Below are 23,488 nucleotides of genomic sequence, written 5' to 3' on the forward strand. Positions count from 1 at the left end.
TGTATTAGCATGGAACTGGGAATTTATATCATAGAGGAGTAAATATGAACTGACAGGACTGGTTAGAAATATTGACATGTTACGCTAGTTTGTCTAACAAACCAATGATATTTGGTTTTTATCTCATTTTCTTTTTTTTTTTTTTTTTTTATTTTTTTTTTTTTTTTTTTTTTTTTTTAGATTTTATTTATTTATTCGACAGAGATAGAGACAGCCAGCGAGAGAGGGAACACAAGCAGGGGGAGTGGGAGAGGAAGAAGCAGGCTCGTAGTGGAGGAGCCTGATGTGGGGCTCAATCCCATAATGCCGGGATCACGCCCTGAGCCGAAGGCAGACGCTTAACCGCTGTGCCACCCAGGCGCCCCTATCTCATTTTCTTGCTATCAAAAACCCTTGGCATTTGCTTTTCTGGTGTCAAACCCAGACCAAGAAAGAAGAAGCAATTTGGGTCTATGTATTTACAATGACAGTCACTTAAAAAACAAGGTTGTTGCTCAGGGGTCTGCAGGCTTGTCTGAGTGTCCATACAGAAACACACTAGGAGAATGCCTTCACCCACATCTCTGAAGAAAGAAGAAAGCGGAAAGCTTATGACATGGAAGAAACATTTTCTGAAAGGGAGAAATAATTTTTTGTTCATTTTCAGTCCTTGGTCTACATCATAAAGACTTGTAGGATATTAATGACCAATTGCACCAGGTTAGTATAAGATCAAAGCTAATACTGATCTAGGAGTGAGGAATTATTACCTTTCATGATGGATCAAAATTTGAGCATATCTTTACTTCACAACAATGTGCAGTTACAGATACACTTCTATCCCTTAGTCTCTTTTCAGTCATGATACCCTAAACATCAAAGCTAACAACTCACTGAGATAGAAAAAATCAGACTCCGAGAGATGGCGAGCCAGATGCTAAATTCACAGACTTCATTAGGGTCAGAGAACAGCAGCAAAACTAAAAGCCAGCTGGATATTTTATTGTTATTATAACCATAATAATAGTTATTATTATTATTATTTTGAGTTACTAGCATGCTCAGAAGGCTCAATGTATTTAATTAACCTTTCAGAAGACAAGTCTAAAATGTCTGGCTTTGTCCTAATGAAGTTATAGCTGTTGTTAAAATCTGATAGAGTTCTGTTCCCTTTCTCATTTCATGAGAAACTGATTCATTTGTAAAATGCCTCCATTTCACTCATTCATTTATAACTGAAGAGATGCACTAATCCACTCAGGAAACAAATCTTGTGATACATGGGAGATCAATTGTTTTATGAAATAAAATTAAAAGTGTAAATGTGGTTAACATTTTAAAGGTAAGTCAATTGAAAGTACTCCTTGAACTCATTTGACCAAGTATTTTTTTTTCCATTTTTTGAAATCACACCTGTGCTAAGACATGCACTCTCTTCCTCTATCTGGTAAGCACAAGGTGTGGGAACTTGTGCAATAGATAATTAATCTCTATTGCTATCTATAGTTTCATAGTTAACACTGTCTTAGCAGAAGTGTGAAAACACATTCACACCTTTGAAAATGGATGATTAACTAATCAAATGACAATATGAATGTTAGACAGAATTACAGAAATGACTGCAAGGCAGAGCTATTTATGATTATAACATTCTATTTAATTTTTAAGGGTGGATTGTTCAGTGTAATCTGTGCTCCTCAAACATCCAAGCAGATTCTCAACTTTTTAATTGCATGAGTCCTCAAAAAAAGAATGAATAAAATTTCATATTCTTCCCTAATTAAGCAATTTTTATTATGAGAGGTTAAGAAGGAGAGAAGAGAGTTATGTTTCAAGACCATAGGCAAGGAGGAGCAAAGAAAGAAGAATCACATTTGAGTAAATAGTCAAGTTATGTTTTTACTCTGGACATTGTCATTTCCATTTAAAATGCAGACTAAGCTGAATAAATAATTGGATAGCTAGTTCTCTTTTGATAGTCTGGTGTATAAAAATCCGAACTGGAAGGTAGGCCCATGTTCATTATTTTGTTAATTTTCTAAGTTTACCTGTGTGTTCTCTTTAAGAAATGATAATGAGGAAAAGGCAGAGACACTGTTGAAGGAATGCAGATCTAATTACTGGGGCTTTAAAACTCATATTCTGTGTACATTGTATTAAAAGGCTTTAGATAAAATATTTACCTATATTTATATTTTTAAAGCCAAAGTGTATATTTGCAACACATATCACTTACTGCCTTGTAGTGTGGTATTTTAAAGACACATTAACTCCTCTGTAATACCTTGAGATCTGGCTACACATCTGACTTATTATCCCAGCCCAATTCAGCCCAGTGCTTTATACTGACTGGACATCCCTGTCTATTGAATCAAGCCTAAATAGTAAATGGGGAGACAAAAGTTGTTTTAAAATTGCATTTTCATGGAAAAACTTGATTATTTTAAGAGTAAAAAAACATTATTTTTTTCAATTCATAAATTAGCTACACAGTTCTTTGTTACATACAAAAAATTTCTGTTAATTAGCAATAGTTTATTTATCAGCACAAAATAAATCCACCGCCAGCTGTTCAACCTTGTAGTTTCTAGTGACCCACCTTGAATGTGGGTGTGGGTGTAGTGTACGCACACATCTATTCTCCATCTCCAAGCTGGCTTCTGTCTCCATTTCTTTACTGAAACCATTCTGGAAAATCCATCTTTCTTTACCTTGACTTTGCAGTAGCATTTGACACCACTAAATAACCCTTCCTTTTTGAAACATTGCCTTCTCTTGTTTTCCATGCCAACACATGCTCCTGATTTTCCTCCTACATCTCTTCTTGGGAGATCTCATTTACTCCTGTAGATTCAGTTACTGTGTATATATTCTTATGCCTGCCGAGTTTAACCCTCTAACCCAAATATATATTCTCACCTTCAATTCTATATACATACATGAAAGTATATACACACATAACACTACACACATGCATGCACGCACACACACACACACACATACACTCAGGGCATCACACACCTGGCCCCCACACCTTCTCCTTCACTGTTTCCCTCTCTCAGTAACATCAGTTACCCAAGTAGAAAGCTGGGTGTCATCTTTTACCCTTCCTCTTGAACCTCCACATCTAATCTTTTAACATATCCTATTCATTCTACCTCCCAATGTATCTCAGATTCATCTACTCCTATCCATCACAGTAGGGGCAACCATTATCCTGACTCATTTATTGCAACATCCTACTAGCTAGTCTTCTTGTCTCCAGTCTTGCCCCCTTCTGTTCCTTTTCGTACTGTACTCAAACAGATTTTCTACAGTGGTCATTACACTTTTTTGCTTACAAACCCCCTTAGAATTTTTGAAAAATATATGTACTTTCTTACTATTTTTTAAGTTCACATAAAATTATTTTAGATGATTACAAAGGGTGAAATATCCAGTATGAAATAACACTGATACAAAAAATAAAAAAGCTGTGTCCTCTTTTGAATATATCCAAATGAATTTAAATGATAAGATTTGATACTTGTCATTGTTCTCTTAAAAATACATGAACAAGTTTTCCTCTCTAACAACTGGAAATGTCATGGGTTTGTTTCTTTTTTTCCCCTTGAACTTGTATTTCCACTCCAATTTTTCCCCACAGTTTTTATCCTAAAGTATAATCTTTAGTCTTGGTTGATTATCCTATCATATGCAGAAAAGCATACATATAAATCAAAATGTTTAAAAATTTCCTGTGACTGTGGTTGTAAGTATTATTAGATTCTTACAGATTGCGTTACTGTTATACTTATCTTAAAATATATCTGATGAAAACAGCATAAATATGTTACATATTTAGAAAGATATTTATTACACATGAAAGTAAAATTTTATAAGAAAACCACCTCTTAATGAGATAGATAAGTCTTTCTTCTATTACTTTGTGTGTCTGTAGATAAACATTATATATCTCTAGAATGACAAAGCATTCAGAATAAATTCTATGCCCATATTTGGCCTTATAGATGTAATTTTTGAGAAGCTTTGATTCCATAAATAACTGTATGGGCTGGGAAAGGAACTTTATTATAGCAATGACAATCATTTCTTTAAACTCTTTTCAAGCAAAATGCCAAAAAACACATGATATGATATATAATATATATTTTAATACAATATTTCACATATATAATATAATATTATATATAATATGTCATATTTTTTCATTGATATATCAGTTGAAAATATGATTAGATCCTCCTTCATCTTATACAAAGCACAAAGGACACCACTTAACTTGTGAAAGGATATTTTACCAGTTATTAGTGTTATTTTCTTGGCCAATGCCTGAAAGTATGCCAAAAAAGCTTTAACAAACCTTATTAGGAGTTCTCATGAGGACTCACCTACTCCAAGCCCATTAGCCTCAGCTATGAGGTTAGGGCAAATTTTGTTAAAGTCACACATATTCAGGACCCACGCAACTGCCAGGTACACAGCAGCCACCATGTGGCCCACCAAGCCACCAAACCACACCCAGTGACCCACTTCCAGCCACTGTCACACACTGACCATTCTTGCACCCCAGGCTGCCCCACAGCACTTCAGGGGATCCATAATAAGACTACTAGCCCAGCTCAAATTTACTAACACCACTGGCTTGCTTCCAAGTTCCTGGCAGGCACATCTCCTCAAGGCTGGTCTGGAGAGGTCCCACTAACACCAGAGAGAGCAAGCACAACCTACAACAGGCAGAGAGTCAGTGCAGATAATGGAACTGAAAGGAAAAGTGACTCAGACACAATAGTAGGACATAAGCAATACACATTGGATACTCTTCTGAAATGCCAATCACTGGCAGAGAGAAGACATTGCACTGGAGGGTGCTCTTCTGCATAAAGTTACTTTTTTTTTTAAAGATTTTATTTATTTATCTGAGACAGAGAGAGAGCATGAGTGGTGTGGAGGGGCAGAGGAAAAGGGAGAAACAGACTTCCCACTGAGCAGGAAGTCTGATGTGGGGGGCTCTATCCCAGGATCCTGAGATCATGATCTGAGCTGAAGACAGACACTTTACTGAATGAGCTGCCCAGGTGCAGCATAAAGTCACTACTTTCAAAGCAGAACACATATCTGACTTTCTCAATACACAGAAACAGACAAAGAGAGGCAGACAAAATGAGGAGACAGAGAAATTTTTTCCAAATGAAAAAACAGGACAAGACTACAACCAGAGATTTTTTTTTAAAGATTTTATTTATTTATTTGACAGACAGAGACAGCCAGCAAGAGAGAGAACACAAGCAGGGGGAGTGGGAGAGGAAGAAGCAGGCTCTCAGCGGAGAAGCCTGATGTGGGGCTCGATCCCAGATGCTGGGATCACGCCCCGAGCTGAAGGCAGATGCCTAACAACTGCGCCACCCAGAGATCTAAATGAAACAAATACAAATAACTTGCCTGATGGAGATTTTAAAGCAATGGTCATAAGAATACTCACTGGACTTGAGAAAAGAGTGGAAGGAATAACATAGCAGAGATAAAGGGCTCAATAAATGAAATGAGAAACACACTTGATGAAATGAGCAGCAGGATGGAAGAAGCACAGGAACAAATTAGTGACCTGGAAGACAGTGAAATGGAAGGTAATCAAGCTGAACAGAAGGAAGAGAAAAGAATTATGTAAAACAAGAATAGATTTGGGGAATTCAGTGACTCCATCACATGTAATAACATTCACATTATAGGAGTCCCAGAAGAGGAAGAGAGAGACAGGGGGGCAGAAAACTTATTTGAAGAAGTAATACCTGCAAAATTCCTGAATCTGGTGCAGGAAATTGATATCTAGATCCAGGAAGCACAGAGAACTACTAACAGAATCAACAAAAGCAGACAGACACTAAGACATATTCTAATTAAATTTGCAAAATATAGTGATACAGGAAAACTTTTAAAACCAGCAAGACAAAAGAAGTCATTAACTTATAAGGGAAAACCCACAAGGCTAGCAGGAGATTTTTCCACAGAAACTTTGCAAACCAGAAGGGAGTGGCATGATGTATTCAAAGTGCTGAATAGGAAAAATCTGCAGGCAAGAATACTCTATTCAGCAATGCTATCATTCAAAATAGAAGGAGAGAGAAACAGTGTCCCAGACAAACAAACCCTAAAGGAGTTCATGACCATTGAACCAGCTCTGTAAGAAATATTATAAGGGACTCTTTCTTTGAGGGGGAAGGAGGACCAAAAGTAAGTTTGGAAGTAGGAAACACAAAAGCAGTATAAATCATTATTTCTGTAAAAATCAGTCAAGCAACTCTCAAAAGCAGGATATAAATATAATAACACATACTTAAAACGTGGAGAGAACAGGAGAAAAGAATGGGTTCAAATTAAATGACCATCAACTCAATACGGACTGTTATATGAAGAAGAGGTCATATATGAACCTCATGGTAACCATGCATCAAAAACCACTAATAAATATGCAAAGAATAAAGAGAAAGAAATCCAAATATATCACTAAAGAAAATCAGCAAAACATGAAAGATAAGAAAGGATCAGAGAAAGTCTTCAGAAACAGCCACAAAACAAGTAATAAAATGACAATACCTACATATCTATCAATGATTACTTTGAATGTAGATGGACTAATCAAAAGACATAGGGTGACAGAATGGGTAAAGAAACAAAACCCATCTGTATGCTGCCTACAAGAGACCCATTTTAGACCCGAAGACACCTGCAGATTGAAAGCGAGAAGATGGAGAAACACCTATCATGCAAATGGATGTCAAAAGAAAGCCGGAATAGCAATACTTCAATCAGACAAAATAGACTTTAAAACAAAGACTGTACCAAGAGACAAAGAAGGACACTATATAATAATAAAGGGGACAATCCAACAAAAAGATATAACAATTGTAAATATTTAGGCATCCAGCATAGGAGCATCCGTACATAAAACAGTTAATACCCAACACAAAGGAAGTAATCGATAGCACTACTGTAATAGCAGGGGATGTTAACACCCCACTTACATCAACGGACAGATCATCTAAATGGAACAGCAACAAAGAAACAATGGCTTTGAATGACACATCGGACCAGATGGATTTAACAGATACATTCAGAACATTCCATCTTAATAGAGAAGAATACACATTTTTTTCAAGTGCACAATGGGTCATCCTCCAGAATAGATTACATAGATTACAAACCAGCCTCAACTAGTTCAAGAAATTCAAAATCAAAACCATGCATCTTTTCTGAGCACAACACTGTGGAACTAGAAGTCAACCACAAGAAAAAAATATGGAAAGACCACAAATACAGGGAGGTTAAATAACATAGTACTAAACAATGAATGGGTCAGGCAGGAAATAAAAGAAGAACTAAAAAAGTACATGGAAACAAATGAAAAAAAAAAACCCACAATGGTCAAAAACCTCTGGAATTAAGCAAAAGCAGTTCTAAGAGGGAAATTTATAGGCTTATTTATCTCAAGAAGCAAGAAAAATCTCAAACAACTGAACCATACACCTAAAGGAGCTAGAAAAAGAACAACAAACTTAGCCTAAAACCAGGAGAAAGAAGGTAATGATAAAGTTTAGAGCAGAAATAAATGATATATAAACTAAGAACAAGAACAACAGCAAGCACGATGTTGTTCAGATGACCAAAATGTATACAATCAAATACACGTTTCTTATAAATCACAATACTTTCAATGAAACCAGGAGCTGATTCTTTGAAAAAAAAAATCAATAAAATTGATAAACTCTTAGCCAGACTTATCACAAAAATAAGAAAAAAAGAGAATGGATTCAAATAAATAAAATCACGAGCGAGAGAGGAGAAATAACAACCAACACTACAGAAATACAAACAATCATGAGAGAATTTTACTTTATTATTTTTTAAAGATTTTATTTATTTATTTGACAGAGAAAGAGACAGCCAGCGAGAGAGGGAACACAGTCAGGGGGAGTGGGAGAGGAAGAAGAAGGCTACCAGTGGAGGAGCCTGATGTGGGGCTCGATCCCAGAACGCCGGGATCATGCCCTGAGCAGAAGGCAGACGCTTAACAACTGAGCCACCCAGACGCCCCCATAAGAGAATTTTATGAAAAACTGTATGCCAATAAATTGTATAACCTAGAAGAAATGGAGAAATTCTTAGAAACATATAAACTATGAGAACTGAAGCAGGAGTAAATAGAAAATTTGAACAGACTGATAGCCAGCAAAGAAATTGACTCAGTAATCAAAAAATTCCCAAGAAACAAAACTCCAGGATCAGATGGCTTCATAGGGGAATTCTACCAAACATTTAAAGAAGAGTGGATATCTAGTCTTCTCAAACGATTCCAAAAACATGGAAATGGAAGGAAAGCTTCCAAATTCATTTTATGAGGCCAGCATTACCCTGATACCAAACCAGACAAGTCCAAGACCACTAAAAAAAGAGAACTACAGCCCAAATACCCTTGATGAACATGGACACAAAAATTCTAAGTAAAATACTAACAAACCACATTCAATAACACATTAAAAAAAATCATTCACCATGATCGAGTGGGATTTATTACTGGATTGCAAGTCACTCAACATTCACAAATCAGTGTGATACATCACATCAATAAGAGAAAAGATAAGAATCATGATAATTTCAACAGGCACAGGAAAAGCATTTGTCAATGTTCAACATCTATATATGATTAAAACTCTCAACAAAACAGGTTTAGAGGAAACATACCTCAACATAATAAAAGCCAAATGTGAAAAACCCATAGCTAAAATCATCCTCAAAGTTGAAAAACTGAGAGCTTTTCCACTAAGGTCAGGAACAAGACAAGGATGTCCATTCTCACCATTTTTATTCAACATAGTACTGAAAGTCCTAGCCATAACAATCAGAAAACAAAAAGAAATAAAAGGCACCTAAATCAGCAAGGAAGTACTAAATCTTTCAGTATTTGTAGATGACATGATACTATATATAGAAAACCCTAAAAGACCACCAAAAAACTGCTAGATTTGATAAACGAATTCAGTAAAGTCACAGGCTACTAAATCGACCTACAGAAATGTGTTCCTTTTCTATGCACCAATAATGATGCAGCAGAAAGAGAGATTAAGAAAACAATCTCTTTCATAATTGCACACCAAATAATAAGATACCCAGGAATAATCCTAACCAAAAAGGTGAAAGACCTATATTCTGAAAACTATAAAACCCTCATGTAAGAAATTGAAATGACACAAAGAAATGGAAAGGCATTCCATGATCATGGATTGAAAGAACGAATTTGTTTGAATGTCTGTGCTACCCAAAGCAATCTACACGTTTAATGCAACCCCTATTAAAATAACAACAGCATTTTCACAGAACTGGAACAAACCACCCTAAAATTTGGATGGAACCACAAAAGACCTCAAATAGCCAAAGCAAACTTGAAAAAGAAAAGCAAAGCTGGAGGCATCACAATTCACCTTAAGTTATATTACAAAGCTGTAGTAATCAAAACAGTATGGTACTGACACAAAAATAAACACATAGATCAATGGAATAGAATAGAAAACTCAGAGATGAACCCACAACTATATGGTCAATTAATCTTCCACAAAGCAAGAAAGAATATGCAGTGGTAAAAAGACTGTCTCTTTAAAAAATAGTGTTGGGAAAACTGGTCAGCATCACGCAAAATAAAGCAACTGGACCACTTTCTCACACCATACACAAAAATAAACTCGAAATGGATGAAAGACCTAAATGTGAGACATGAAACCATAAAAATCCTTGAAGAGAACCTGATGGTAACCTGTTTCACATTGGCTTTAACAACTTTTTTCTAAATAAGTCTCCTAAGGCAAGGGAAACAAAAGCAAAAATAAACTACTGGGACCTCATCAAAATAAAAACCTTCTGCACATTGAAGTAAACACTCAACAAAACTAAAAGACAACCTACAGAACGGAAGAAGGTATTTGCGAATGACATATCTGATAAATGGTTAGTATCCAAACTATATAAAGAACTAATACAACTCAACACCCCAAAATTAAATAATCCAATTAAAAAATGGACATGAACAGACATTTCTCCAAAGAAGACATCCAGATAGCCAACAGACCCGTGAAAAAATGTTCATTGTCACTCATCATCAGGGATATGCAAATCAAAACTACAATGAGATATCACCTCACACCTGTCAGAATAGCTAAAATCAACAACAGAAGAACAATAGCTGTTGGCAAGGACATGGAGAAAAGGAGCACTCATGCACTGTTGGTGGGAATGCAAACTGTTACAGCCACTGTGGAAAATAGTATGGAAGTTCCTCAAAAAGTTAAAAATAAAACTACCTCGTGATCTAGCAATTGCGCCACTTGGTATTTACCCCAAAATATTCAAAAACACTAATTCAAAAGCATACATGCACCCCTATGTTTCTTGCAGCATTATATACAACAGCCAAATTATGGAAGCAGCCCAAGTGTCCATCGAAGTGGAGATTAAGGAGTGCACTTGTGATGAGCAGAGAGTGACGTATGGCTGTGTTGAATCACTATAGTGTACACTTGAAATCAATATAATAATGTATGTCAACAATATTGGAATTAAAATAAAAACATTAAGAAAACGTATCAGATGACAATTAATTTTACTCTTTGGCTTAGAGGCACCTTCTTTATGAATCTAAAATTAGTCAACTCTAGGCTTTATATTCATATAAATTCATAAATTTCACATATATATCGAATTCCTCATGTTAGGATATGTTCTGCCATCTGTCCAAAAAAAGACCTTTACGTTTGTGCTAAAGTTCAGTTTTCTAGGTCATTTCTTGATGCTTTAAAAGTCATGACAGGTAGGGGCGCCTGGGTGGCTCAGTCAGTTAAGCGTCTGCCTTTGGCTCAGGTCATGGTCTCTGGGTCCTGGGATCGAGCCCCGCATCGGCTTCACATGGGGTCTGTTTCCCCCTCTGCTGCACCCCCTACTCATGCGTGCTCTCTCACTCTCTCTGTCTGTCCAATAAATAAATAAAAATCTTTTTTAAAAAAATCATGACATATAGACATAAAGATGGGCTCTTGAGAATTATTATATATAGATAACATGGTAATATTTCATGGTGAAAAAACCCACAGAATTAGAGCAGCGAATCCACATTTGAAATGCTGGACTTAATCACAGTAAGCTGGTACTGATTTTAGCTTCAAAGCATTAGATTAATGTGCTTTGCAAAAATTAAGAGTAAACAGAAGAAAAGATATTGCTGTATGTTAATGATTTTGGTCCATTGCATTATTTAGAGTAGAATCCACAACACATTTCCTTTAAGTATTCTCATGATAAATACTCAGGAGGAATGAGTAGATGACTAGAGATAGTGATGAGAGACGCAGAGCAGAAGACTTGGTCCAAGCAAAAATTTCATATGTGTTCACAGTATTCAAAGGTCCCTTATAAAAAGTAATGAAATTGTTTCTCCACAACCTGAATAAAAAATTGTCCTATGTTCCTTTTACCGAAGCTATAAGATCTGTTGAAAATAAATAAATAATTTTTCACTTTTTTCTTTCTGAAATCGGGCCAAATATACAGCTGAAACAGAGGTAAATGAGAATGTTCTCATCAGTGTTGCAAAGTGCTTTCTGCTATCTGAGGAGGATGAAAATGTTCAGAAAGCACGCTTGGTTGCAAAGTCTTATTTTCTAACATGCTTTTTACAATTCTAAAAAAATTGATAAAGCGGGGAACTTTGCCTGGTTGAAAGTGCCACTTTCATCGATGTTTTTGACCAAAATTCTCTTTTTTTGCTCCTTCCAAATTCTTTTCAGGAAGAATGCATTCTTTGATGATAATTCAGGAATGAAATGACAAAATTAAGTTAAAGTTACCATCACTCCTGCGTCTCCACTGTACAATATCCCTGACTTCAAAATATTCTAAGACTCTGTTTCTGATACCATGTTTTATGCTTAATAAAACTTTTTAAACAAGAGGAAGTCTCAAATCTATAAGCAGATTTACTATGTCTTGAGAAATGAAGACTTCACCAATATCGTTATTTAGATTTGTCCATTTATTTGGAGCTCCTGAAGAACCACCAGACCAAGATTTAGAATAGGTGAGTGATAGGTCTCTTTTTTGTAAAGAGGAAGAAGGACAGCTGTGAGATATACCAGGGAAAGGAACCCTGCATGATGCCTTCACTGCAAGTGTATTCTTTCTCAAGAAGATCCTCTTTAAGAAAGAGTACAAAAGGAAGTGGAGGACCTGAACGTTGATCATTTAAAATTGGTTAAGCCTGTGACCCCTTGAGCCTACCCTATCTGAAGACTTTTGTTCTGAAATGTAATCTCATATCACTTATTGTTTAACCTGTAACTGGCTTCTCCTTGCTCTCAGGACCAATGCCAACGCTGTTAATGTTACCTGTAAGGTGAGGGGGCCTGTTTCTACAACCTCATGTCTTCTACTTGCTCTGAAGCATCAGCCAGACTGAACTTCCTTAGATTTTTAAAACCCATCAGGATTTCTTTCCCTCAGAATTGAACACATGCGTTCCTCAACCTGGAACACTTTCCTCTTCCCACTCCTATTTTTTAGCCTGAATTACTCCTATTGATCTCTAATTTTAAATGTTAGTTCCTCTCAGAAACCTTTCTGGACTTCTCACCTTCAGCTCCATGCCATCCTTGGCTGGATTAGGCATCCTTCCTACGCATATATGGCCCAATTTCTGGACTTCTCACCTTCAGCTCCACGCCATCCTTGGCTGGATTAGGCATCCTTCCTACGCATATATGGCCCAATTTCCATAAAGCCCCACCCACTTCTCACCTTATTATAATAATTAAAAACTTACTTCTAGACACAAGGATCTTGGGGCCCATGAGCACTGTTTTATTTACCATTGTATGACCAATACCTATCTTAAATGCCTAGCCTATAATTCAATAGCGGGCATAGTTTTTCAAAGACATGAAAGAATTTACAAATTCAGACAAATTTTGACCTTCAAAGTGGTTATTTTCGCCAGCTATCAGCTTATGCTGTTACTCAAAAACAAGTAAAACTTTCTCAACATAAAACATTAACACAAACCAGTTATAATGTTCCTAGATATGCCAGGAAGTCTGGGTTCTAGGCTGGACTTTGGCATGAACTCATTTTCCACTGGGCAAGCTGTTTAAGATCTACTTATCCCTCTAATTCAAAGACCTGTAGTTTCTTGCCACTGTTTACTTTAGTGAACTCAGTAGCAAACTTAGGTATGGGCTATGAAAAGAGACCAAGAATGCCTCACTTGTATGATAAGATAGCTCAATGGCAACAGAGTTGTCCATTTGTAAATTAGTCAGGTATCTTATTTCTTTTTCCATCTTTTTGATCATTTGAATTTGAGTCCTTGACTGTCTTATCAAAATGATGAAAAAGTTGATAAACCTGTATCAGTTCTTTGTTTAATATCTAATTGGTTTGGTAAGAAGTTTGGTGTTGAAGAGAGGGTAGACATAAATGAAACTGAAGCTTTTAGATTACTGTGGGTTTCATAAAAATTAAGTTTCATTATTCCCATTTGAAGCAAGTCACTATTTATGTCCTATCTTAAGAAACTTGACTAATTTTCCATGGAATGCTCTATATTGGAATTCTCTGATGATTTTCATCAACATGTCACGTAAGTGTGTTTCTGTATTTTTCTTAAAATGTTCAATAAGTGATTACAATCAGCTTTTAAAACATGTAAGACAAGTAAGAATTAAAAGTACAAAACCTGTTAAAAAGAATGAGAATAACAGATGTATAGGGACCTGGGATGAGTTAATTTATGAAGCTTAGCTAACACAAATATTACCCAAATCTCAATTTTTTAAAAAATATTTTCTGAGTTATTGGCACAGCATTATAGAACTTCAGGTGAACAGGAAGTTTGGGTCATAGGACTCATTATAACCTCACATTCTTTTAGACACTGCCAAAGAAATGAATTCAAGTTTATTTGCTTCTTAATCAACAGATTAAAATCATAATATCCAATTATTAATAGTTATCAGTGGGCAAATCATTCATTAGTAGGATGAACTAAAGTAAAGGATATTTTTTATTTTTATTTTATTTATTTATTTTTTTGAGAGAGAGAGCTCAAGAGGGAGGGAAGGGGCAGAAGGAGAGTGAAAGAGAGAGTCTTAAGCAGGCTGCATGCCCAGTGTGAGCCCAAAGTGGGGCTCGATCTCACAACCCTGAGATCATGACTTTAGCTGAAGAGTTGCATGTTTGACTGACTGAGCCACTTAGACACTCCATAAAGAACATTTTTTAAAGTGACCTGCGGTAAATATGACCTTTTTGACCTTTCTCATCTATTAAATCTGATGATAGGTATAGGAGGAGTGCCTATTATATTTTCTATTTAAAATATTTAATTAAAAAAATAAATTTGAAATTTCTCACTTGATGAAAAATGCAAACATTGCAGGATCTATTTTTTATGATCTTTGTTTGAATAAAGAGAACACTTGGGCAATTTGCCACTTCTCAGTGTTTAGATTATAGAAAGATGACAAAAAATGCTTATTAGAAGCACCTACTGGCATCCTAGTGCCCCTTTATATTTGTGGAACTAAGTCGTATCTCTAAAAAGGGGTTTGTAATCATGAGGAGGTGTTCTGGACAGAAAATGAAGTATCTCAGGAAGGTTTTAGGGCTCTATTTTACCTTTTCTTGAAAGAGTTACCGCCTATCTGAAACCTCCTATAAATGGAAGAATGGGGCCCCAAAGGGATAGTGATAAGTGAGAGGGAGTGGGATTATAGAGTCAGATTAGGCCAGATGTAGGCCCGGAAGGCCTAGGAGTTTAGAAAATCTGTGGAAACCTGTGGAAACTCAGCTCATTGAAGGGTTTTCAGTAAGCAATTCCGTGATGAGTTAGTAAGGTTGTTAAAAGGCATAATCTAGCCAAGGTGCACACAATGAACTGGACAGAAGAAAGTCTGCAGGTCTGAAGTAGTTGGAGTTGAGGGGCGGTGGCTACGAAAACAGTCCAGGTGGGAAAGGATGTGGGCGTGCACAAAGATGTCGACTGAGGAAAGAACTATCTACGGTATTAGAGAAGATTACACAAGATGATTTAGGTTTAATGAGTGAAATGCAGAACTGATTCAAACATGATTGAGATGATAAGCATGGACTGAGTTCTGAGAATATTAAAAGAAATAAGGACAACAGAAAGTAAGTCCTTTCTAATGTGCTGAGTTTGACTTACCAATGAACCTCAACGTTATGCGGTAGGGAGCTGGAGATGCAAACCTGAAACTTGAGAAATTAGAACTCCAGTAATATTTGGGAAGCCTCCACATAAACTGCAACAGTTGCATCTCCAAAAATGGATGGATTCTCTAAGAGAAAGTCCACAGAGAAGGCCATGGATCTCAAGATCGAACATAATGGAATAGTCAAGTATTTAAAAATGGAAGAGGGTTAATCAAAGAGCAGAAAAGGGCAGAATTCATGGGAGAAGTAGGTGAATATAGTTTCAGTCTGGTATAGAGAAAAAGGCTTTCAAAAAGGACAGCTTGGGGTGGGGGGATTGGGCAACAGTGTTGGACACCACTGAGAGGCAGAAAATGAAGGCTGAGGAGAGGTCCCAATGCATTCAGCTACCAAATCCATTCACAGAAACAGCAATTTTAGTGATTTCCTACTTGTCTCATCTCTTGACAAGAAACCTCCTCTTGGCAAAGGTGATTCTGTTTTGCATAGTGGAAAATGCGCATTTCCCAGGGCACTGAGCTTCTCCACCTCCCTTCCAACAGCCTTTCTAGAACAACAGATGTGTCCAGGTGGGTACTTTATGTGTTCCAATATTCTTCTTGAGAACTCTCCAAGGAGCAATTCACTCTACTTGACCATTTGAATTTTCTGTAAGAAAGCCCATGGATGCCTAAGCTATTTCTGGGACTCACACACTATGGTACTATTATGGGACATCTAACATTTATTGACCACCAACTGTGTGCATGCACTGGCTAACATTTCCATAATTATTCCCTTATTTATTACTGACAATAATGCTGCAAGCTGAACATTATTAAGAATTATTGTTCCCATTTTTGAGTGGCATCCCAAGATTGTTTTATTCCACTTGTAGTAGAAGACAGTATCTCTATGCCTTTTAAAATTGAGGAAACAGCCCACTTTGGGTTGAAAGGATCAAAGAATCAAAATTAGAAAAGCATTTCAACACTAGAGAACATACGTATCAGGCCATATATTACCTATTCTTCTAGTTTGTTGTGAGTAATTATTTGAAATGTCAAATTATAGGGAATTTCAGCTAGTAGAGATAAAATCAAACTCCTTATATAAATGAGAAATACCATAATTTCTGAGAGTAAGGAATTTTTTACAAAGTCAATTCATTTGGCCCAAGTACAGTTAAAACTACTAATTTGAAATTTGACATGGTGGTTTAGCTATCATCTCTTGCATCTAGTTTATCAGAAATTGACAGTTTCTTCTTTTTTATTTTTAACCTTTTAGCTTATCTGAGAAATGTATTATCATTTATACTTAAGCCCAACCTGCAAATTAAAAATAATCTACAAATTTGAGAAAGTGTACTTCACCCTGAAAATAAACAGGGTATGAAATTTTTCACGGCTGATAATTTTTATAATTGGAATACTGTACACTTCCAGTATAATTAATGAAGAGTTGGATTATTCATATCTTCTGAAAATCCAGTTAATGTTGCCCTCTTAATGACAAATTGAAGAGGCTGTCATTAGCAATATTTCACAGCTGGGTTGTGATTGAAATGTTTTTTCTTTCTTTCTTTTCCAGCTCAGAGGTTTCCCCCTTTATGACTGCAGAGTGTAATAACACATAGTTCGAAATAGAAATATAGTCGGTGATGCCATACACTTTGTCACCTGCAAGCCCTGAGTTGAAGAACAAATAGAAGAATGAATTGAAGGATGTTTGAATAATGACTCAAGTGTTAACAGGTGCGCAGTGGGGAAAACGGAGAGTAAGGAGAAAGGTTCAACCAGCAGCCTTTCTCCAGATCATAGTGACTGCAGATGCATGGGCCATTAGTCTAATGGGTGAAGACAGTTTCAAAATTCAGGAACCAGTGAGCCAAATCAGATCAAGCAAAGTGTGTTATTCTGGCAGGAAGTAGAGGCCAGGGAGGCTAGTGAAGAGAGAGCTAGAGACCCCAGTCTGAACCTCAAGAAGTAAATGTGTGAGCCAAAGAGAATGTTGTAGCATGCCAGACAAAAACATGGTCAGCAAAGTCTGGAATGGAGGTCAACTACACAGGCAAATAGAAGGTGAGATCTAATGAATAAGGGAAGCCATGCATAGTAGCTGAAAGGAGTTGAAATGCACCTCTGTAGGGTCTCAGATCCTAATAGAATGAAGGGAACCTTACAGGATGTCAGAGCTACCATATATCCCATGAATGGTTTAAGCCTTTTATGAATAATTAAACTGAATTAACTTTAAACACAAATTCAACATATGCCAAGCAGCGATTCTTGGCAGACTCTGTGTGAATCATCAGAAATACAAAAGTGAGTCATGTCCCCTGTATAGTCAAACCCACAGTGAAAGAGAAGGGCTTGAAAAATAATAAAAATAAACTGGTAGTATAAAACAGAGATACAAACACAGTGTATCGAATCATCATTAAAATACTCTGAAAAAGAAAGGGAAGGCTATCCAGAGAAGGAGCGTGTGAGCTGGGTAGGAAATAGACTTTGCCAACCATGAAGGCATGAAGTATGACAGTGTTGGAAGTATTCCAGACATGGTGAAAATATAAGCGTACCATGTACGATCTATGGGCATTAGAAGGAGGGGGATGCCGAAGGGTAGGAGGGAGAGAGGTAAGCAAGCTGGGGCCAGATAGAGGCAAAAGCTGTGGGTCAGCCTTCTCTGCAGGGCAGAGGTTCTCAAAAGGTAGTCCCAGGATCAGTTCCATTAGCATCACCTGGGAACAGGTTAGAAATCCAAATTCTCAGGCCTTGCCCCAGCCCTACAGCATCAGAAACTCTGGGGGTGGGGAGCATGTATGGTGGAGGGACACCAGTCCGGGTTTTAACAAGCCTTCTAGGTGATGCTGATGGACAATGAAGTGTTAGAACTACTGTCGCAGGGAGAAATGAGACTATCCAGTAGTCAAGCAAGGAAGTGACAAGGTCCTATTTCTTCTCAGGATGAAAACTAGCCCGAGTATGGAGAATGGACTAGGTTAATGGCTGAAGACCATAGCTATTGCAGAATACAAGAAAGAGAAGCTGAAAGCTAAATATCTTTTTTTTTTAAAGATTTTTTTAAAATTTATGTATTTGACAGAGATAGACAGCCAGTGAGAGTGGGAACACAAGCAGGGGGAGTGGGAGAGAAAGAAGCAGGCTCCCAGCGGAGGAGCCCGTTGTGGGACTCCATCCCAGAACACCAGGATCACGTCCTGAGCCTAAGGCAGACACCTAACAACTGCGCCACCCAGGCGCCCCAAAGCTAAATACCTTTAATGAGAAAATGTGGGTCAGAATTTGATGCGGTGGTTGAGAAGATACTTCATGGTCTGGCAGCAATTTAGAGTCACTTATTGGGGGAGGACCAATTAACCCTAATGTTGAAGTACTACTGTCTATTTTTAAAGTTTCTAATACCTTTCATTTCAACATTTTTCTGTTTTTCTCTTGTTTCTTACTTAATTAGACACAAATGGCAGCATTACTTTCATAATAGGAGCACGGAAGACAGAAGGAGAGTGCCACAGTACTGCCTGAGGTAGGCTCCCCTAAATCTTTATGTTTTTATAATAAACCCTGGAAAGCTTTCTGTTATGGACTGAATCATGTTCCACCCAAAATTCATATGTTGAAGCCCTAATCCCCAATGAGACTTCATTTGGAGATAGGGCCTATAAGGAGGTGGTAAAGATTAAATGAAGTCATAAAGGTGGGGCCTTAATCTGATAGGACTGGAATCCTTATAAGAAGTGAAAGAGACACTGAGATTCCTCTCTTTCTCTCCCTCTCTCTTATTCTCTCCCAGTCCCTCTCTGCATGTGCCCAGGGAGGAGGCCACGTGAGAGCACAGTAAGAACATGTCTCTAACAGCCAGGATGAGAGATTTCACCAGTAACCAACTCTGATGGACCCTTGATCTTGGACTTCCAGTCTCCAGAACTGTGAGAATATAAATTTCTTTTTCTAAGCTACCCAGTCTGTGGTATTTTGTTTTGGCAGCCCAAGCTAAGACACTATCATGGTCTTTGGAACCAAACTGATGTGGACTCATATCTCAGCTCTACCATTTATTAGCTCTATTTTGTACCTTACTTTCTTCTTTATAAAATATAGACAAAGAAGATAATATTGCCTCCTCTAGTCACTTATTTATTCAGCGATTATTTATGGAGTACTTTGTATGCACTAGGTACTCAACAAAAAATTGCTGTGCTCTGAGGTTGCAATAGTGATTAAGAAACAGACATGGCCCTTTACTTCCTGGAGCTTATGATAAGGAGAGGGAGAGTTGATAATGAACGCATCTCACAAATTCATGTTAATTCATAATTATAATTCTGGTCATTGTAATTATGATTAGTGCTGCATGCTAAAGAGATATGCCTCACCCAAGGCCATGCCCCTTCCTAGGACAGCCTTCTACCAGTGACTGGTCAAGGCAGGTCTATGAAGCCCAGCTCCCTCACTCCAATTCAGGACAGTTCAGAAGGGTCATCCAGCTTCAGAGCTTGGCTAAGTTCTTGTCAGGACTACACTACAGTTTATCTCTGCCTTCTAGCTAATCCTGTTTCCTTCTCTTCTCTTCCAAAAGTCTTGACCACCACAGCACTCCCTAGCAAACTTCCTGTGTGTTCATCTCCGCCTCAGAGTAGGCTTCCCAAGGACCTAAAGTCCAAGAACTGAAATAGTATGGAATAGATATAAACATGCTCTGCAGCCAAGGATGGGAAGTCAAGCATCATTCTTTAGTTGAACCTGGGGAGGGGGATATGGGCTCTTGTAGCCCATCCCTCATCTCTCTGCTCACAAGCTGGGAGCCAGGAGGCACAGAGCAGGGTGGACGGGGCAGGTGACACTGTTCGCTGTCCTGACACACACCAATCACAGATATTGTCTCGAGCCTTCAGTGAGTTCAGTGCTCAAGTGTGCTGAGACGTGGCCTGAAATCAGAAGAGATAGAACATCATTTGTGTCTTCACTTTACCTACACAGAGCTAAAGAGTTAGTTGAAAAAAATGAAAAGACTATGACATAGTCACAGAAATAGTTAGGGAGATGGAGAAGACAAAGAGCCTAGAAATAGATTCAAGATCAGAAAAAACGGAAAAGGAAAAGGTGGGTTATTCGGTAAATACTTTTGGGAAAACAGTGTTAGAAGAATTGGTTAGTTCTTTGGAGAAAGGTTAGATATTCATTTCCCACCATAAGAAATAAAGAGGAAGAAAAGAAAACAGTTGTAAAATAGCTATTTATTTATTTATTTATATTTTATTTATTTATTTGAGAGAGAGAGAGTGAGAGTGAGTGAGCGAGAGAGCACAAGGAGGGGGAGCAGCAGAGGGAGACGGAGAAGAAGGGAGCCTGATACGATGTTGTGCTTGATCCCAGAACCCTGGGATCATGACCTGAGCCAAAGGCAGACACTTAACCGACTGAACCACCCAGGCGCCCTGGCAATCTATTTATTTAAAAAAAACCCAGGAAACAAGAAACACAGAGGATAGGATGGGCTAACTCTAAGAATTAAATAATGGAATAAATAACCCCCCAAAATACACTATATGTACATGAGTCTGTCAAATTATTATTCATAAAAGTAAAAGGAAAACAATTATAATAAATAAATGCCACAAACAGGATAGAAAAAGGCTTCATATAGAAAAGCAATAGATGAAACAATAAGAAAATGATAATGGTTTAATTTAAAATGGGAAAAAATATGGATAGACAATTCATAAAGGGACAGTAAGTCTATTAAACAAGCAAAATATTTATCACTAGTAATGAAAATTGATAAGTTGTAACAAAATGCCCATCTGTATCAATTTAGCAAATGTATTTAAAGTGACTTTACTTATTGTTGGCAATTTATCCACAGTAGTTAGCACCATAATTCCACTTCTAGGAATTATCTTTGGAAATAAACAGAGCTAGAGACGAAAGCTTTAGTTTTAGAATGTGCACTTCAGTGTTAATTTTAAAAGAAAAATCAGAAACAGCCTAAATCTCCAACAACAGATAAACAGTGAAATAAAGTGGGGTACCTAGACACAGCTCACAACAGGAAAAGAACAGATAGTGAACTGGAATAATCCTGGAGACAGTAGGATTTTTGTGTGTGTGCCTAGATTTGTATGTATTCTCAATGGCGTGTTGCATAGTTACGGAGAATTTGATTAACTCTCCAGTGGGAGTGGGTGATAAGCATTTACAAAGCACCAGAGAAGTTTAGAATGTAAACTCTGGATCAGATTTCCATGTGTTCCCATCCATTTCTGTTGCTCGTATGCTCATATTCTATGGGCAATGGGGGAACCATTGCAGGGCTTTGAATTAATCTGGACAATGTATTTGAGTAGCAAGGAGCAGGAACCAACTTGAACCAGTTTAAACAAAAAGTCAGAAACAGTGAGCAAGTGCTCTTCTAGCCTAGAACATGTGCACGTGGATCGTCTTTGACTATCATCCCAGGGAGTAGGAAGGAGGGACAGGGAAAAGTGAAGCAGGGAAGGAGAGAAAGATAATACGCTCATGTTTTAATGAGTGTCCCATTTTACATGTGACAGGTACTGGATACCATGAGACTGTTGGAGAGGTCTTATAAAATGTGCTTCAGAACTGTCTTTCCAGGGATTAAAAAGTGGGTATATTTATCCATTAGATTCCATTCACTGTTGATCAGGGTGGCCCCACAGGCATTAACTTCCTCTGTACTTCTGTATATGTGCATATGTGTGACTGTTCAGAGGATCTCTATGGGTGTTTCATGCAGTAGTGTCAGAGGGGTACAAGGTACTACCAGCTTGCACCTTATGAAGGTATTCAAAACCTACAAAGGACTAGCGGCCACATGCAAGAACTGGGGCTGAGAAGATTTGGAGTCATGTACAAGACATGTTCTATACATGAGTCTTTGGTGGCTCCAAGAGCCAAGCCCCAGAAAGGGGCTGCATAGAGATGAATCTCAGAGCAGCTACAACCAGAGGTTCAAACTCCGTATGGATTTTCTCAGTCTTGAATCTCTGTACCTTTTAGGTTAGGCATCATCTTTCCTCTTTCCTTAGAGATAACTTTCTCTACATGGCACAAAACTTATCTCTTAATGGCTTCTACATTTTGCATTTTACAATTCTAGCCTCAGGAGACAAACTGATATATTTAGACCCACAGCTAACATTTCCTAGGCAAAATGTCATTGGTCTACTTTAGGTCATGTATCCGTTCTTAGATAAATGAGTATGGCTAAGGAGAGATGTCCTATAAGGACATGAAAACATTGGTAGAAACCATGTAATAAAGTAGTGGAGGAGCAGTGTCCAAAAGGACAAGATGTCAAGCAGACAGTGTCATAAATGTGTATATCATGTTCTAAGTGAGGGGATACCTTGACCAGAAAACATATCTTAAAGAATGTAAAACCCGAAAGCTATCTTTAACCAAAGATCAGAAATGGTGAAATAGAGCCTGAATTAAGGTAGAGGTTAGTGACAGGAGGAGGATAGAAGTGATGCTAACGAGAAATAGTCAATGGACCATGTGACCCATATTAATTTTACATGGTGACCCTATAGTCTCCATTAACAGGAACTTATGCAACCAACCTTTACCTTGCCAGATGCCAAGTCCCCTGAGAGATTCTGTAATGGTGCATAAGACAGTCTCTCTCTTCAAACAGCAGAGTCATGTGGCTTAGCAACAGCAATACCTCATTCCTTTAGGAAAAGCTTCATCCGTACCTTGGGATCTCTGGCTCCATGACATAGAATTTATTTATTTTATTTATTTTTTAAGGTTTTGTTTATTCATTTGAGAGAGAGAGCATGAGCCAGGGGGCGGGGGTGGGTAGAGAGACAGAGGGAGCAGGTGAGGGAGAGGGAGAAGGAGAAGCAGACTCCCGGCTGAGCTGGGAGCCCAATGCGATGCAGGGCTTGATCCCAGAACCCTTGGATCATGACCTCAGCTGAAAGCAGACGTTTAACCATCTGAGACACCCAGGCACCCCCATGATATAGAATTTAGTTAATGGAATAGTTCTGTGCAAGCACTCTTCTTTACTGAAGGTCAAGACCTGAGCTTTTGGGAGCTCTTCATTTGGACCTACTGCTTAATGTCCTATTGATAAATATACCAAAATTGATGACATAGGATTGTTTTGACTGGGCATAACACTAGTGAGAAAGCATCAGAACTTGATAGCAATTCTCATTTTTATCTCCTTGGGTGTCTATGTGGCTCCAACTACTAGTGGC

General features: G+C 37.7%; 1 long non-coding RNA gene across 1 annotated transcript in view; it reads left to right on the plus strand.

Moving 5' to 3' along the window:
• The window catches only part of LOC117802577, a 64,804-nt gene extending 45,487 nt beyond the window's left edge, over nucleotides 1-19,317 (plus strand). The window contains exons 2-4 of the long non-coding RNA XR_004625939.1: nucleotides 16,819-16,982; nucleotides 18,706-18,777; nucleotides 19,045-19,317. This is a non-coding gene — a long non-coding RNA (uncharacterized LOC117802577). The remainder of the gene's footprint in view (nucleotides 1-16,818; nucleotides 16,983-18,705; nucleotides 18,778-19,044) is intronic.
• Nucleotides 19,318-23,488: the final 4,171 nt, after the last annotated feature.

This window comes from Ailuropoda melanoleuca, chromosome 6 (genome assembly GCF_002007445.2).
Source record: "Ailuropoda melanoleuca isolate Jingjing chromosome 6, ASM200744v2, whole genome shotgun sequence".
Classification (NCBI taxonomy): domain Eukaryota; kingdom Metazoa; phylum Chordata; class Mammalia; order Carnivora; family Ursidae; genus Ailuropoda; species Ailuropoda melanoleuca.